Source organism: Dermacentor silvarum, chromosome 10, assembly GCF_013339745.2.
Source record: "Dermacentor silvarum isolate Dsil-2018 chromosome 10, BIME_Dsil_1.4, whole genome shotgun sequence".
Lineage (NCBI taxonomy): Eukaryota > Metazoa > Arthropoda > Arachnida > Ixodida > Ixodidae > Dermacentor > Dermacentor silvarum.
The window spans coordinates 155,407,714-155,426,043 of record NC_051163.1 but is presented as its reverse complement, the minus strand read 5'-3'; the positions used below and the strand labels follow the sequence as shown (position 1 = coordinate 155,426,043).

General features: G+C 45.0%; 1 long non-coding RNA gene across 1 annotated transcript; it reads left to right on the top strand.

Annotated features, from left to right (window-relative positions):
- The first annotated feature begins 807 nt into the window (after window positions 1–807).
- Window positions 808–7,737, top strand: LOC119431112 (uncharacterized). Its single transcript, XR_005187985.2, has 3 exons — window positions 808–1,014; window positions 3,086–3,237; window positions 7,270–7,737. It is a non-coding gene; the product is annotated as an uncharacterized LOC119431112 (long non-coding RNA).
- The last annotated feature ends 10,593 nt before the right edge of the window (window positions 7,738–18,330 follow it).

The window sequence follows — 18,330 nt, the reverse complement described above, 5'->3', positions numbered from 1 at the left end:
AGCCATTTTTCAGGGCATGATTGGACTTCACCCTTCGCGAGTCTTGTCTCAAACTGCACGACATTCTGTTTTGCAACTTCCACTTCAACATCTGATTGAAGAAAACCTGGACGTTATTGAAATACAATACAGGAGAATTGTTATGCATCTTGAGGAGGCCGTCTTCGAAGGCAAACTTCCAGAGGATTCTGCAACATTCTGGGCAGGGATTTTCAAGTTTGAAAATGCCATGGGTGAAAAGCCCTACAAGGAACTTGCATTGTATTCGCTGGCATGCCTCTCGTGCCCAGTGTCAAATGCACTAGTGGTGGACCGTGTCTTCAGTCAGGTCACTTGTGTGAAGACAAAGTACAGAAACAAGATGTCACTGAAAACTTTGGGTTCCATTGTACGAATTCGCACAGCGTGTGCCTCCAGAGACGGCTGTTGCGTGAAGTTTGCTGTCACAGACGATATGCTAAGCAGGTTTCGTTCAGACATCTACGATGCTCCAAGTGATGATTAAAGGCTCCTCATCATGACTAAATTTCTAAATAATAAAGTGAGTACTTGACGAATGTTCATTTTGTAGTCCAGAGTTCGACGCGCCCACTTTACGCGCACATTTCTTGCGAATAAACAAACACTCGCTAAAGTTGCAACAAAAAAAAAAAAAAAATTAAAAAACTTTCGCGAGTGTTTGTTTATTCACAAGAAATGATGATTTTTAGTAATTTTTCGGCAATTTTAATTTCTGGTGAAATCTGGGGAAATTTTAGCGAGTTTCTGGTGTCGTCCCTACTGTCCAATCTGGCAACGCTGGCTGCGACGTTTCTCCTCCCGTCTCCTTCCTTCGACCTCAGTTGGGCCAAAATTGGGCGCGGAAAACCGCCTCTCGTTTCTTTCGCAAGTGCAAGAGTTGTGGTGCTTATGTTGAAGAACACGTTGACAGTGCGTTTTGTGCTGCGTTTCTTTGTTGTAGCCCCCTCAGCCGTAGCGGCAAGGTTTTTGCTTAGCTGTTCATCTTCCCACCAGGTATGTATGCCCTAATCGGAATTTGCAGTTTCGTGCGTGGAAATGCGTAGTTCGGAGTCAGGAATTAGTATTGAGTGTATTAGATTATTAGTAGTAGTAGTGGTATTGAGTGTATTAGAAGTCAGAGCAGGGGCGTTTTCATAAGGTAATATGAATGCTCTTGACGCGGATATAATCGCGCCGTTGGTCATTTATTCTCGCGCGTAGAATACACACTCTGGCTCTGATTCATAGCACCCTTGCGTTTAATTCGGGAACCATAGCGGCATTCAATCGTAGATTCGTACAGATAGAATCACACTTGTCTAGAGCAGTCGAGCGGCCGGCTGCAGGCTGCAACAGCGCCGCGTACCGGCAGTCGCTGGGTTCGAGATAAGTTGGATGCAAGCGCCAAAAGCCTGCACGCGGCATGTGAACTTGCGGCCTATCTGCGATGTCAGCCTGTAAATTTGATCATAAGAGATAGTCAGTTATCGTACTTTCTTTTTCTTCTTCTTTTTTGTTTTGTTTTTGCTTGCTGTCGCTTGTGGAACGACCGCTGTCCGTGATAAGCGTGGATGTGCAACGGAATGCGTGCACTGGTTCTGAGAACTACACATGATTCAATATAAAAAATGGCAATGATTCATCGGTGTCTCGGTGAATGGTGACGTCAACGCCAATTGGCACATGAAGTGATAGACGAAAAGGACGACGGACGCGAAGTAAAATGCATTTTTTGCTATGTTATCAGCTGCGGCGCCGGCTGCACGCGACGAAGCAGGCAGCGAATAAGCGCAGATCCCGCCCACCCACGTTCGTGAAAAAATCTACAGGCCGATAACAGAAATGGCCGCGAGAAGCCATGCCGCATGCAGGCTTTTGGCGCTTGCATCCAACATATCTCGAACCCAGCGAGTGCCGGTAAGCGGCGCTTCTGCAGTCCGCGGCCGGCCGCTCGACTGCTCTAGACAAGTGTGATTCTATCTGTACGTGTTGGACATTCCGTTTTGATTTGTAAGAACGCTGCTTTTATTTTGATGCCCAACCACAAGGAAATGTTCTACGGTCAGCCGACTTTCATGCTTTTTTTTTTCTTGCTACCACTTTGGGCGTCCGGACCGCTTTGTGATCTGGCATGGGCTGACTTCGGCATCGAGCATGCGCCGAGAACTTGTTCCGTGTGGCTTAGGGTTGAAATATTGTGTACCTGCGCCGGAATAATAATAATATAAGCACGTATAATTTAGTTTCTACTCGTTTCGATGTGTGACATTGACTTCGTATCAGACGTTAAACTTCTGTGAATGCAGGCTCTACCAGTCTGCACTGTACGGAACCACACACATCGGGCATTTTATTTGTTACGCGTGATCATTAATTTTTGCATCTTAGACCGGCCTGAGACTTCCTGTCGAATTCATGCAATGCGCTCGCAGTACGTCACGCAACCTAAATTATGAATCGAATGTATCAGCCTTTTCTTCAGTAGATGAAGTTTTTCGGTTAGTTATTTTTTAAACTTCTAGCACTCAAAAGTGATAAGGCTTCATATCATTTAATGCAGTTTGTATTGAATATAGCAGGAATTAATAATCCAGCTTTTGTATGTTGCGAGACACAAGCAGACAAGCTTTGAAAATAACAATAAAGGTGCCAAATTTAACATTTTCCATATAACATAGTGACCCCATGCTGTGCAAGAAAATATACAGCACTGCAGCGCACATGGCACAGATTTGCTTAGAAGATGCCGAAGTACCTGGTGAAAAAAACTCTTTTCAGTTATGGAAGCCAAATATTACTAAACGAAGTGCATGTGAACACTGTACTTTGCATTCGTGTGGTCTTCAATGAACTTCAAGAACCCTTTTCGTGGAGAAATCAGGTGTTAACCCTTGAAAGCTGCAAACCTGCTTAAATTATCTCTGCTCATTCTGTAGCATAGTTGCTGTGCAGGCAGTTTGGTTTAAGAAGTAGTTATAAAATAGCCCATGGAGTGCTGTAGATAATTTCACAAAGCTATGTAGAAAGTTACCGAAGCTGTATCTGCCCTTATTTTGTCTTGCTGGTTTTTTGTCTCACTTTTCAGAAGTTCAAGAACCACAAAAAAGTACGGACTACAGTGTTACCGCTGAGTCTCCGACTCTGGAATTCACAAGACCTGTGCTTCCTACAAGAAGTGAAAGGTAAAAAAAAAGTGGGCGAAAGGCGTCACTATCGGCAACAGCCTTTCTGGTTCAGGTATATATAATCAGCCTCTACTGTCTTCATGAGCATTTCTATCTGCTTTATTCAAAACCTTAACATCATCAGTAACACCATACTGTGTATTCAAGCACGTGGTCGTTGTGATGTTGGCGTTCAACATTTATTATGTTAAATATGTTTTCACGACGAAAAAGCGCCTTGTGTGAAGCAGTTTTTTGAACTATACCTCTTGCTTTAGGCATGCAAAACCGTGCAACGCATATGAGAGCCAAACTTTGTGCACCTACAACCATTGTGAGCAGCGCACATGTTAGCGCAAACGCAACACATTGTTTTGTCAGGCACATAAAGCTTCATTCACCTGCACCCCCGGCCCCGTCCACTAAAAAAAAAGTATAATGCGACACTGCGAGTGTGTCGCTTTGGTCTCGATGGGCTCTGGCATTCCTTATTTGTTTGGCCCCTGTAATGGTACGACTGTTCCTGCGATGCATGTGGTAACACGTTCGTCAGCCAGTGGCAAAAACCCTGTGATGTACATATTGGTAAATTAAAACAGCACCAAGCAACCCAGGGCTGCTAGGGACCTGGACTAAAGACTCCCAACAGCACACTTTGGGGTAGCGCAGCAGCATTTTCATAGCTTAGTAAAGTTTTTCAATGAATCCACTAAATGCGAGGCTATACAAACATTAAAAAGGGCATCGGTGAAAACACTAATTTGTAGTTCTGCAAACATTAGGTTGCGCAACCTGTCTGTGTAAGGCAGGCAATTTTGTATGATGCGAGCACCTGTATACCAACGCAAAACGACCATACAATGATAATCTGATGGAAGTGATGCAGCATGATGAAAACGGCGACGATATAGATATGGGCAATGATGACAAGATTACAGCACAACGGCGGCGGACATTCCGAAGCGGGTGCACTATATTGAAATCGAGGCAAGACAGGTAGCTACTCGTAAAGTTCGTATATGATTTAATGTGCATCAGAGAGAAACATCCTGAAATTGAAGCTGGAGACGCCTAGCATATGCTGCTCAAGATGACGAGGGTGACATATGAAATGACACATTCATACCAAGCACACACAGCATACACACACAGTAACTAATGAAGTGTCGGACAGTGTCTGTGACAAGGAGTAAAGAACAGTGCCTTCTAAAGTACTTCTCTCCCAATTTCAAGTTGCAGTTCTCATAAACTATAACCTATTTGATTGATTTCATTCCCTCAGAAAGAAGGCATATGTATTTAGTCGTGGATAGCTGGCATACTAAATCGCCTTCTGTTAGTGTGCTATGCCAGAGAATCTTAGCATGGTATCTATATGTTAAAATCATACAATACGTTGACAACTTCTTTGTCCTATTTCACGCTATGCCTGATAAAGCTAGCAACAGGGTCAACCACATCTTTAACAGGCTTTCCATCAATTTCCACAGCCTCTGCTTCACCAGGCCATAAGTAGTTACATTTTCTTGACGTCGCCTGGTACTTAACCATGGCCACACCTGCTAGACTTATACCCTGCAGTCAAAGAATCATCGTACATCATGTTGCTCTAAACCCGTGGTTTGTGCTACAATAGGGCTTTGAGGAACACCCTTGTTTGTCCATGCCCTCATCAGACTGCACAAAGCTTCACATCACAAATGCAATAATTAGCATCCGCTGATTTTCCAGAGTTCTTCCTGCCCGGCTTGCTGGAAGTTATTCTGAGTGAGTTTCAGAAGCAAAAGACTGTCGCTGAACAAAATTTTAAGAAATCTATAGAGCGAAGCTCACGGTAACCCAATACAAATGCATTATGTCGCACAAAGAGCGTGCAGGTGTACCGGTTGTCTACTTCGCATCTAACAAGTTTGGTTCTCCCTTTGCAAGCGAGTAAACTGAACTTGCAGCCAAAACATGACCTGTGACAATTCTACGTGCCAGATGCTGTGTGCCCTGCTAAGCCGTGTATGAGATTCTGACACCCTGCAGCAGCTTCTACATTGGGCAAACATATACTTGAAAACAGGCAGAAATTTGGTTATTCGTTGGGTCTCAAATGCAGGTGCAAGCTACCGTTTCACCAAACATCTACTGTGCACAGGAACTGGTACTCTGAAAGTGCAGATGAGCACAATGACGTCCCAAAGTACATAGTGTATTCAGAGCTGTCACTGCACTGTGTGACCTGGAGCTGGCACCTCATAGCCACAATTTATGGCTGTGCCAGCATGCAAAATGGCCATTTTCCTGAAATCCCTAACTTCCATTCATTACATGTGATATATCCTGGCCTTGGTTTGCTACCATACCTCCATATTGTGTGCAGAATGGTTAAATGATGATTTCTGATTTGAAATGCAACAAATAGTTAAAAATTGCAGTGCACTAAATACAAAGACAAGCAGTGTAGAGGATGAGTAAGCTTTATTGAAGAAAATGTCATGCTCAAGTGCAAGTACGCCACCAGCAGTTGACTATAAAATGTTACAGTCGCATTCACAGAACATGGCATTATATGTTTCGAAATGTGTAAAGTTATCCAAGGCACCTTACCTCTTTTGGATAATCATTATTTACTTTTAAAAAAATGTGCACAGAAATCAGAGGCAGATGTCTGTAGGTTCAATGCACAGTCATAAAAAGAAGTTCTGAGGCATTTCATTTTTCTATGCACCTAGCAATAGGGGGCTCCAGAGACGAAGTTGTTTGAGATGTGTCTGAGCAGTAGAAAAAGAAAAAGAGGATAAGCAAATGACTTGAACTGCACTACGTCATGCAATATATCTTCTGGGAGTGCACTTATTTCTTGTGCAAACGTCTGTATATACAGAAAGACAATCTTGCATTACTGCACTAAGTGCACAGTATTGGGGAGTGGGATTGAAATTGGCCTGCACCGTAGCAAACGCAACCTGGCACGGTGCATACCCATACAGGCTAGCTGCTTCCACACTGCGTCCACAGTTCAACATTATCTTGAATAAAAATGTGCAGCAGTCACATCAATGCGCATGAGGTGCATCGCAGTCTCTCATTCAGGCCACATGGGCCTTTAGCGTTCGCAGTGTGATCAGTAGACTACTCCGCAGCTCAAGCAACATTTGCGTGCAAGAAAGAAGTAAACTTCTGGGCTTATGACACGGCCTTGTAGAAACAAATCAGCAAATTCCAGCTCTTCACGCTGTTGGAAATTGTCCCAGACGTGTGGAGGTTTCAGACGAGCATATTTAGTATTTTGAAATATTCATACATACTATCGAGCTATACTGTGATCTCCTTTGAGTTCGATATATCTGGGTTAGACCGTACAGTGTTATTGTTTGTAGTATTCCTGTGTTGCTGGAGCCTTACATGTCTCATGTTGTGTTTTTCTATCCTACATTTGGTGTCCTGTCTCCAGAACGCTGTAATTCGTGACAGCAGGAGCTATTTGTTCTCTTTGCAATGTCTAAATAGGTCACTGGGTGTTCTGGTGTTCAAGTGTTCACAAGCTTTATTTCATAACAGATATATTACTGTCATAGTACGAAAATGGGGATCGACACACAGCTAGTATTTCAAGTTCATGAACATAAACACATGCCGACAACCGATATTGCTGCTTGGAAAGCTTGCACAAGTGCGACACATGTGACACTATTTCCCTGCCTTCTCCGTTACTGGGGATATTTGGAGAACATCTACAAGTCCCGATAATTGGGTTAGCATTTAGAATTTATCACAGCTCTTTTTACTGTAAACAAAGTGTTTTGAAAGCATAGTTGACGTATAATTGATTATTTGTAATGCCTTCACATGAAGGCATACCGCATGAATATGGTTAGTGTAATGCTAACAGTGTCACTAAAACAAATGTATGTCTCTGCGACTTAGATTATGCCAGAACATCCTGAAACATCGCTTGGCAGTTCAATATTTAAGAACTTATAGCTATGCCTACTTCCTGATGCTCCAGAATGCCATTCAGCACACTGTGCAGTTATGTAGATTCATAATGCACACTTGCATGGCTGATGACCTACTCAGTGGCCTCATGGTGACATGTTTTCATGTGTTTCTTTAGGCGATCGGTCTGCACAAAGGACTTGGAACGGAGAGTGCAACGATATGGTCGCTGGCCTGAGTGCAAGTGATACTTCGTCGCCTTTCGGCGCATGAGGACTGAAATGGACGTTTGCCTACATGGATGATCAGATGTCTCCTCAGACTAACCATTTTGCGAGAAACTCTGAGGGCATGAAGGGCACTGAAATGGCTTATTGTCTGTTTGGATGCATAGGTGCTGGTTGAGCTTGGACGTTGGTGAGAAGCTCCGAGGGCACAAATGGCGCTGAAATGGACCCTCACCTGTATGCACCGTGATGTGTTTTCATACAAAATATATTTCCAGTTTCGTAGTCGCAGCAGTAGAGGTGTTTCAGCTACGATTTGTCTTCCTCGGCAGTTGTTCGAGAGGAATATCTGGATCCTCCACAATGAAAACAAAACTGTACTTACGAAATGCCAAAATAAAAACAGATGTCAATGATAATGATGAGCCTTTTGTTTGTTCTATAGTTTTTGAGGGTCATGTCAGAAAAGATCAAACAAAGCAGAGCTTTCCGATTTGCTCAATAATTGTATATGTGATTGCTTAATGACCAGGTGTCTGAAATACGAGCATATTTTTGAAAAAGTTCTGTATTATAAAAATTAAAGAGAAAACGTGGAGTGCAGCGTTTGTGCTGCCTCTTGTGCTATCGTCAGCCTAATGAAACTGCAAAGTCGTTATGCTAAGTTATACTAAGTTATTGTTACTTGATAACAATAACGCAAGAACAATACACATAATACAGTGCAGAAAACATTTGTTACTGTTAGCAATTGAAGATATTTTCTGTCTACATATCAAACTTCGTGCACACACCATATTTGCACTTTCACCCGTTGTGACCATGTCAACATTCTAATTTAATCTTGTGCCCTTTATCACAGCCTATGCACAAGTAACAATCGAAATATTAGTGAAGGTCTCCTTATCAAAACATGAGAAGCGCAGAACATCTGGTGTTCCTATTGTAATACCAAAACAACCGCTTTCCTGGACAAGCATAACCTCTTATATCACATAGTCCTTTACAGAACAAACTAATAACCAAAGTCTTCCTTTTGCACTGACCATACAAGAGCCTTATTTTTTAGAATGCACTACCATACTGTTTCTCAGTTGATAAGATGGATGTTTTTGCAATTATGTTTTGAATTAGGACCAGATGCTCATGGTCGAACATGCACCATTATTACAAGTATTTTCTGGTTTTATGGTGTTAATTTGTCATCCGAGATATTCACTACATACGTAATGCTTAGAACACATTACAATGCTTTACGATCAACATGTCTGCATATTGTGGTCACATGCTGCTTCAGCATTTCCTCTTGTTTATTTTCGTCAACACTGAAGAATCAAATGATTTTGCAAAAAGTAAGCCAGGTATGTGTTGTCTCGCACAGCAAGAGCTAGCATAACTTGGAACAAGCAGTTCACTCCATCAATATACTCTCCACGGCTATGAACACTGGAGAATACAACTACCAATGTGCCATATGCCATAGTATAGCATTGCTTTTACAATACAAAAGAATACAACACAAAAGCCATTCTACAGCATAAAATATATTATGTAAGGTATCCGTCCAGTAAAGCACTGCACAGGCCGATTTTTTCATCTTGGGCCCGTTTTTACGTTGGGCTGCCCGACCAAACTTTTTATGGCGATACCCGGGCCCAGAAATAATCTACGTTACCGGCCCGGCCTGCCACCCCTTTACCTTAGGCCCGAGCCCGGCCCGAGACTGAAAAAGATCACCGAGCGGCATTAAAAAAATTAAATAAAGAAGAGAATGAAAGGTATTCTTCAGGCATAAATACATGTCATACGCAATTATGAACACAATTTGAGCGGTCTGAATGCAAATACCAGCGCGCGAAGTAGTACGAATGACTCTGCCGAGCAGTATCACCAGCAGTTTTTTTCGGCGCGACCTTCATGCAACCCAATCCGCTTCTATCGCAGCGCTGCCACAGTAGTTTTCCACGTCAGGCGCCTCACTGCAAAGCATGTGCCGCTCCAGCCACTCGTCCCACTCAACCGTATTGTACGCTATAGCCGAAGTACAGCCGCGACCGGTCGTGTGCGCAGCGCATGGATGAAGTAAATGGAGAAAGAAAGCTTCTCGTTCCTCCATGGTGCATCGTAATGTGCTGCTGCTAGGCGGCCGGTTGAGAACATGCGTGCGATCATGGATAGACGCAGTGCCATATTTCAGCCGCATGACGAATTATCTTACCAGTCATCGTTTTCGCCTTTGAAGAATCAGCAAGTCGCAAACGCGCTTGCACCGCCCCGAAAGCATTAATTACATTGATTTAGGTAAGGAATACAATGGCATCCTTTGGCTTGAGGCGACTTCGGTCTTTCTGGACTTTTACATTCTGTTCAAACAGCAAAAAATACGACGGAAGAAAAGTGAAGTACACAGGAGTACCACTGCTAGCTTCCAGCTACGCCAGGGCAACAGGTTTTTCAGAGTCGTGACGCGCGAGGATAACTCGCTGCACGTTACATGCACACCACCAGAAAGTCCGAGCCCGGCCCGGGCCCGGGTCAAAAAGCACATGCCGTGTCCAAGCCTGGCTTGAGCCCGTGAAAAAACTGCCCTACCCGGCCTGGGCTTTCGGGTAAGCCCGAGCCCGTGCAGTGCTCTACCGTCCAGTACTCTATCCAGTATCTAAATGGGCTACTGGGCTTATAGTAATTTTTCCCAAAGAGGTGCATCATTACATGGTACAAACGTAGTAACCAATGCACAGCTAATTATATGAAGATTAAAACAATCTCTGAAATGATTTTAGTGTTCAGGAACTGGCACCAGTGTGGTTCAGGAAGAATCTATTTCAGGCTTGAAAACAGGACACACATACTGTAGCTTCGTTTGTGTAGAGTGTGTATGACTGCATGGCGCAGTCAAAATAATATTTCATAAAAATATAACTGGAGAAATAAGCTACACCGGTGGTTGTAGGCTGCTGGTAATGTAATTAAACCAATGGAGGAATTAAATGTCGTGGATTGTAATATTAGGCTCAAAATTTTAATTGCTAATGAATATTTCACATAAGTGCATTCAATGAAAAGAATGAACCTCTCGCTTCAGAAAATGTTAATTATACTAAAAGGTGATTATATGGTAATAGCGCATGCATTAGCATATCAAGAATTGTCGGAGCACATTCAGTAAATTCAGTTGTATGGCTTTCTCGAATGCAGTGTGAATTGAATCCTTAAAAATTAAATTTGCACCTTTACGTGCCAGAACAATGATCTGATTAAGAGGCATGCTGAATTGAATGCTTAAAAAGTTAAATACTCAACTGCTGTAAAGGAACACCTATGTGCAGGAAGGCAATAGCGCTAACCAAATATAAACAAAACAGCTCAACAAGGATTAACAGCACTAGATCCTAGAGACAACAAAAACATGAGCCTAAGGAAAAGCAAACGTCATATCGAGCAATACGGAAGGTAGTCTGGAAGAGAATTTCAATTATTGTTTTCATGTCTGTCCACCTTCATTAGTCTACATCCTACGAGGCGGTGCAATCCTTGGCCACATAATCTTGTGTTTCAAGACCAACTCAAAAAACAAATTCAAAGTGAATGTGGAGCGGGAGAAGAGCATTAATTGAGAAGAGAGAATTTATTAATGAGAAAATAAAAATTGGCAGAACCAATCTCACGACGACTGTCAATGGTAATTTTTTTAGCATTGAATCAATACAGCAACACTGTCAATGGCAATGTGTTTAGAATTGAACCAATATAGCGACATAACCTATTGCGACTGTCGAAATTAGTTATGTATGAGACGCGTAATGCAGCAGCTGCGCTCCTCTCTCGCCCTTCTTTCTGGACAGGCTGCGCCATCTAGTGGCGCTGCCGAGAAGTTTGCGCGTAGCCTCCGAGACGATAGGTGTGGCGCACTGGTGCCAGCGAACGCTGACAATTGTTCCCTCGCTTGCCGCACGCCTGGTGGCACATACTCAGTGACCCAAGTTGGCGAGACGTTCATTGAAGAGCGGCACTTATTCGGTGCATTCATAGCGCAGCTTGCTAAAGTGACGACTTGAAAGATGTTCATTGAAAAGTGGCACACACCCAGTGCACTTGTGGTCCAGCCTAGTTAAAGCATTGGGTTACTGTCCTTGAGGAACCCTTGTGACATGAGTTCGATTCCACTAAGCATCAGAAAAATTTAAGATCCTTTTCATCACTGTAGAGCAGCACATTCCCAGTGGCACATAGCAGGTTGCGTGTTTCTATTTGCGCCCAAGCCCAGTGCTCGGCCGCTCGCGCGTACCATGTTTCTAGGTACTTCTTTCGCCGGAGGGCCGAGGCGCTAAGCCACACGCTCTCTAGATTCGCCAGTGTCTAGGTACTACTGAGGAGTTGTCGAGTTGCCGGTTTTGCTCTGTTCGCCCCTAGCGAGCTCACTGCGCACAAAGTCGTATACGAGAGAAAATTTGGGGGCTTTTGCTCCTTAAATATCTGACTTTGCCTAGGTACTACGGCGGAGAACTTCCTTTGCTCGTTTTGTATGCGTTTGTCCCTAACGTTGGCTTCCGAGACTTGAGGTTTGTTTACGCGACGCTGGCTTCCCGCCGCCGGCGTTGGAACGGAGAACACGCTGGGCTGGTGGTGCATGACTAGGCACAACTGTGGCTGCTTTTAAGGGATCGATGGTATTCCTAAATAAACGCATCACTGTTTTGATGATCCAAATATAATCTCACTATCAGGGAGGGGGCAGTCTATCTGACTGAAGCAGTATTTTTTTCTTTGGGGTGTTGCGGAGCGCAGCGTAGCAACACCCTAGAAACCACCGCTTCGCGTCGGCGCCCGGCACTGCAGCGGCACCGAGGCGCAAACGAGAGCAGTATCCACTTGAGCAAGAGCAGACGCTCGCATCGAAAAGTAAGTAGCTAGAAACATGGTACGCGCGAGTGGCGCATGGTGGCACAGCGGTCGAGCACTGGGCTTGGGCGCAAATAGAAACACGCTACCAGGTTACCCAAGTTGGCATCAAAGATGTTCATTGAAGAGTGGCACTCACCTAATGGCACATACACTTTGACCCATGTTGGCATAGTAACTGAAACGCCAATGCATTTCTCTGCAAAGTTCGGGAATTAGTAACTCGAAACTGGTGTCATCCTGAGAATTCGTTTCAAGTAGATCCGCCTTGCGAACTCCACAGCTAGAATTTCTAATTTACAATATGGGCCATAAGGTAATTAGTTAGGAACTTTAATAGTGAATTTTTGTTAATTAGTCGATTATGCATTTAAATTTTTTGTGCAAGTAGTGTCCGCCTGCTCGAGTAGACCAGCTCATGAATTAGAATTGTCCTATCTGCCACAGCAACCTTTAAAAATGTTTGGAAGTGTTCGCTGAAACACCCTGTATGTAGATTCCCTATTAATACTCCATTTAACACACAGTACACCTACATGACATCTGACGACCTCTGCCACAGATGTTTTCCAGATAAGAGAGAATTTGGGGTAGAATTCCTAGTCCATAATGTTTCGTTGTTGATCTATGAATGACACGCACGGGCCAGTTCCTACCAGGGAAAAGACGCCTTGGTTTATTCAGTGCTCGTATTTAAAGTTAATAAGGGAAAGAGTGTTAAGAGTGCAGAGGAGAACGGAAGAGTACAGAGTGTGCGCGGCGATAAGGGCCGGCGTCGAGTGAATCATGACAGGCTTTGATTACCATATCGATACATCTTCCATCCTTTGAATTAGTTTGAACAACAAAACAAAAACTTTTTTCATAACCGTAGTTGAATGAGCCGTGACCAGTCACGGGCGCTGAACGAAGTTCTCGCCGTACGCTAGCCGCTCCGGTCGCCTTCTGTTTCGCGTAGACCTTCTAAGAGCCTGGGCTGGCGTGCTCGTATGGCCTTGTGGCAGCTGAGGTCGGACTGGTTCCTCCCCATCCACGTCGCCTGTTGGTAGTTGACGTTGGTCTGGTTCCTCGTTGTCAGACGTTTCATCGGACGCATCCTCCTCGGAACTACTAAACGGCTCTCTCGTTGCCAACAGATGCTGACGGTTACGTCGTATAACACTGCCCTTTTCTGTCTTTACGACGTAGGACCTGGGCCGCATGCGGCTGATTACTCTTGCTTTGGTTGACCATGTGTCTCCCTGGACGCGGACAACTTGCCCTCTCTGCAACGGTGGAAGACGTGTTCCCATTGGCATATTCTGCCGATGCTTTTTCACCAGCTGGCGTGTTGCATCCTGGAAGTCGGGTATCGGGGTGCGCAGTCGTCGACCTTGAAGCAGCTCGCCTGGTGACTGGCCGTCTTCCAAGGGACTGGATCTGTAATTGAGTAATCCGAGCCAAAAATCATTCTTGCCTTCGGTGGTTTTCTTCAGAATTCTTTTGACGACTTGCACACCTTTTTCGGCTAAGCCGTTCGAGTGTGGAAATCTAGGGCTTGAAATGGTGTGCTTGAAGTCATATCTTCTTGCAAAATTTGAGAATTCCCTACTGGTGAATTGAGGCCCTCCGTCAGTACAAACTTCGATTGGAATGCCATACCTTGCGAACATCGCACTTAATTTATCAATGACTGTGGCAGACGACGTGTCACGCAGCAATTCTACTTCAGGAAAATTTGACAAAGCGTCATATGCGCAGAGATAGGAGCTCCCGGCATACTCAAACATGTCAACGCCGACTCTGTACCACGCGTGCTCTGGAACAGGACGAATCATAAGAGGCTCACTTTGTTGTTTGTAGGAGTTCGTTTTGCAAACTGCGCACGTGCTCACGACGTTTTCAATATCAGCATTCATGCCGGGCCAGAAAACTAAGAGTCGGGCGCGTGCCTTGCACTTGTTAAGCCCCAGGTGTCCGTCATGTATTCTGCGTAGTATCTCCGGACGCATAGTCTTTGGTATCACTACCTTGCATCCTTTAAACAGTATACCGTTTACCACAGTTAATTCCTTGGAAAAAGCCTTGAGCTGTCCGTCTATCTGCCGGTTACTTCTTATGGATTCGATGACGCACTTTAATGAACTGTCTTTGTTCGTTTCTTCCAACAACCGGGCTTGACTGGTTTCGCTAACGAGTGACGAAACTACGCTTACGGCATGTACTTCCACGTCTTCGTTGTCCTCGTCCGTGCTGTCGACTGGAGCCCGAGACAGCATGTCTGCCAACACCAACTTTTTCCCTGGAATAAAAATTAGGTCAAAATCATATTTGAGCAAGCGAAGAAAAAAACGCTGCAGTCGGGGTGGCATTTCCCCTATCGCCTTCCGAGCGATTGCTATTAGTGGACGGTGATCGGTTTCGAGAATGATCTTCCGTCCGTACACGAAGTGATGGAACCTTTCGCATCCAAATACTACAGCCATTGCTTCTTTCTCTATCTGCGAGTATCTTTCCTGTGTCTCGGTTAGTACCCGCGAAGCGTAGGCAACAGGTTTCCATGATTCCCCGTATCGTTGCAGTAAAGCTGACCCTATGCCCTTTTGGGAGGCGTCCGAGGTTATTTTAGTGTCTCGCTTGGGGTCGAACGGTGCCAACACAGGTTGCATGGTTAAGCATTTGCACAGATCATTCCATTCCTTGGCCTGGTTTTCACTCCATTCAAATACTGTGTCCTTCTTTAGCAGCTGGCGCATCAGTTGAGTTTTTTCAGCCAGAGCTGGCAGAAACTTTCCGAAGTAATTGACGACGCCTAGCATTCGCTGTACTCCTAGCCTATCGGTTGGTGCTGGCATGTCAAGCATCGATCTCACAGTATCGGGGTTTGGCTGGATGCCTTCTTCCGAAATCACGTCACCCAAAAACGAAATTTTCGGCACCCCTATTTCGCACTTTTCCGCGTTCAGTGTTAGACCAGAATTGCGTGCTGCTTCCAGGACAGCTTTCAGCCTTTCATCATGTTCTTTCCTTGTGGGCGCCCATATTAGAATATCGTCTACGTAAACGCGCACTCCTGGGATGGCGTCAAATATTTGGCTCATGGTTTTTTGGAAGACTTCGGAGGCCGAGGCGATTCCGAATGGCAGTCTCAAAAACCTATATCGCCCGAAAGGAGTCGAAAATGTACATATTTTAGATGTCTCTTCGTCGAGCGGTATCTGATGGAAGCCTGACTTAGCATCGAGTCGAGAAAAAATTTTCGCTCCCGCGATTTCAGCCTCGATGTCTTCTCGTCGCGGCATCTCGTAGTGCTCGCGCTTCAAGCATTCATTGATTTTCCTGGGGTCCATGCACACTCTTAGTTCGCCATTATGCTTCCTTACAATCACCAGGGGACTCACCCAGTCTGTCGGCTCCTCTGTTTTGGCGATGATGCCTGCCTGGAGCAGTCGGTTCAGTTCCTGTCGTAGTGGCTCTTGCAGGGACAGCGGCACGCGTCGGGCCATCTGGACGACAGGTACAGAGTCCTCCCGTAGCACCATTGTGTATGGACGTTGAAGGCGCCCCGTGCCTGTGAAAACTTCGGGAAATTCTCTAAGCACTTGTTCGCGGTTGCATGCCGTTACCGCGCTCACTGATCGCTGGAAAAGCCCCAAGGCCTCACTGGCGTGGAGCCCTAGAATTGCTTGACGTCCCTTCTTCACCACGAAAAAATCGATGTCAGCGGACTTGTCGCCTATAGTGGCCTTTGTTGTCACGATTCCCAAGTGCTTGATAATCCCTCCGTCGTACGCTCGTAGTACTGAGCTACTAGGCTTCATTCGCATTCTTGGTTGGAGGCGTTGATACATGCAGTATGGTAGAAGATTGGCTTGAGCACCCGTGTCCACCTTCAGCTCAACCACCTTGTTCGCTACTTGTGCTTGAACTACCCAGTCTTGTAAGTGATTCACCCTGTTGGCTGAGATGTCGAGAATGTCAAAGTCTTCGCTGCTCTTGACTTCCGCAACTTGCTTGTTGCTGTTGCATTTAACGGCAAAGTGATTTTTACCACCACATTGCCGACAGGTGCGCCCAAATGCCGGGCAGTTCTGAGCCGCGTGTCGTCGCCCACACCTACGGCACTTGAACACTTCTGGGTCACCTCTATTTGACGTTGCCCTTGCCGCGTCGACGCACCTGTCCTGTGTCATGGCGTCGCCGTCTGCTGTGTGAGGTTCGATGCTAGGCATCACTTTCAATGCGTCGACTTGATTTGCTCTGTCCCAGAGCTCGTTTCGTGCGGTAGACAACTCGGCTGCCTTGCACACTTGCTCAGCTTTCGTCAACGTCAGCTTGTTGTCGCGCAGCAGCTTCTCGCGTACTTTGCCATTGTTTGTTCCGAACACAATCTGATCCCTTATCATCGACTCAGCCAGGGTGCCGAAATTGCAAGACTGTGCTAGCCTCCTTAGATCTCTGATGAACTGCTCTGCTGGCTCACCTTGGGCTTGTATTCGCTGGCGAAAAACGTAACGTTCATGCACCTCATTTAGCTGTGATGCGCAGTACTCGTCGAACTTTCTTATGACGGTGTCATAGTCCTGTTTGCTTTCGCCCTCACCGAAGTCAAAGTTGAATACTTCCAAACCGTCGTCGCCGACCACGCTTAGGAGGAGAGCTGTCTTCGTGGGTCCTGTATACGTTTTCCCTTGTGGCGTTGCCGCAGATACGAACAGCTCAAACTTCTGTTTGAAAAGGCACCAGTTCCTACTGGTGTCACCCCCTAGGTGAAGTTGTCCTGGCGGCTTCAGAAATTCCATGACAGGTCTTGTGTGGCTGGTAGTGGTTGTTCGCGGATGATCCTTTAGTTAGCAGCGGCTGGCTCGCGTAACCACTTCTGACACCATGTTTCGTTGTTGATCTATGAATGACACGCACGGGCCAGTTCCTACCAGGGAAAAGACGCCTTGGTTTATTCAGTGCTCGTATTTAAAGTTAATAAGGGAAAGAGTGTTAAGAGTGCAGAGGAGAACGGAAGAGTACAGAGTGTGCGCGGCGATAAGGGCCGGCGTCGAGTGAATCATGACAGGCTTTGATTACCATATCGATACACATAAGGACATAGCGGGCAACATTGATGAATTCTACAGCATTAATGAGAGGGTAGCAGTCGTCGTAATAAAGCTGAATAGGAGGTATAGAACGAAGGCAGTACAAGCCTACACCCCAACTTCCACTCATGATGACGAAGAAATAGAACAGTTTTGTGAAGATGTTGAATTAGCAATGAGAAAGGTGCAAACTCAGTATACTGTAGTCATGGGTGACTTCAATGCAAAAGTGGGGAAAAGGCAGGCTGGTGAGCTAGCAATTGGCAACTATAACATTGGTTCTAAGAACACTAGAGGTGAGATATTGGCAGAATTCGCGAAAAGGAATAAGCTCCGAATAATAAATACCTTTTTCAGGAAATGCAACAGGAAGTGGACCTAGAAAAGCCCTAATGAAGAAACAATGAGCGAAATAGATTTCATACTCACTGCCGATCCCAGCATAAAGCAGGATGTAGAAGTGATAATAGGGTAAAGTGCAGTGAGCATAGGTTAGAGAGGTCTAGGATTTCTCTCAATTTTAAAAGCGAAAGAATAAAATTAGTCAAGAATAAACAGGCCAACCTAGATGCAGTAAGGGCAAAAGCATACCAATTCAGGCTGGTGCTCGCAAACAACTATGCAGCTTTATAACAGGCAGATGAAGACAAAATAGAGGTATTGAATGAAACCGTGACTAGGCTGATGTCAGAAGCAGCAATTGAAGTAGGAGGTAAGGCACCAAGGCAACCAATAGGTAAGCTCTCCCAAGTAACAAAGAAACGGCAAAACATGAAAGTGTCAGACTCGAGAGATCGGACAGAATTCGCTGAACTGTCTAAACTGATTAACAAGAACAAAGTAAGGGATAGCCGAAATTATAACGTCGAAAACATTGAGGAAGCAGTAAAATAGGGACGCAGCATGAAATCAGTGAAAATAAAACTCTGCATAGGACAAGGCAAAATGTATGCACTGAAAGATAAGCAGGGTAGTATCAGCAATGTAGATGACACAGTAAAAGCAGCAGAATAATTCTGTACTGACCTGTACAGTGCC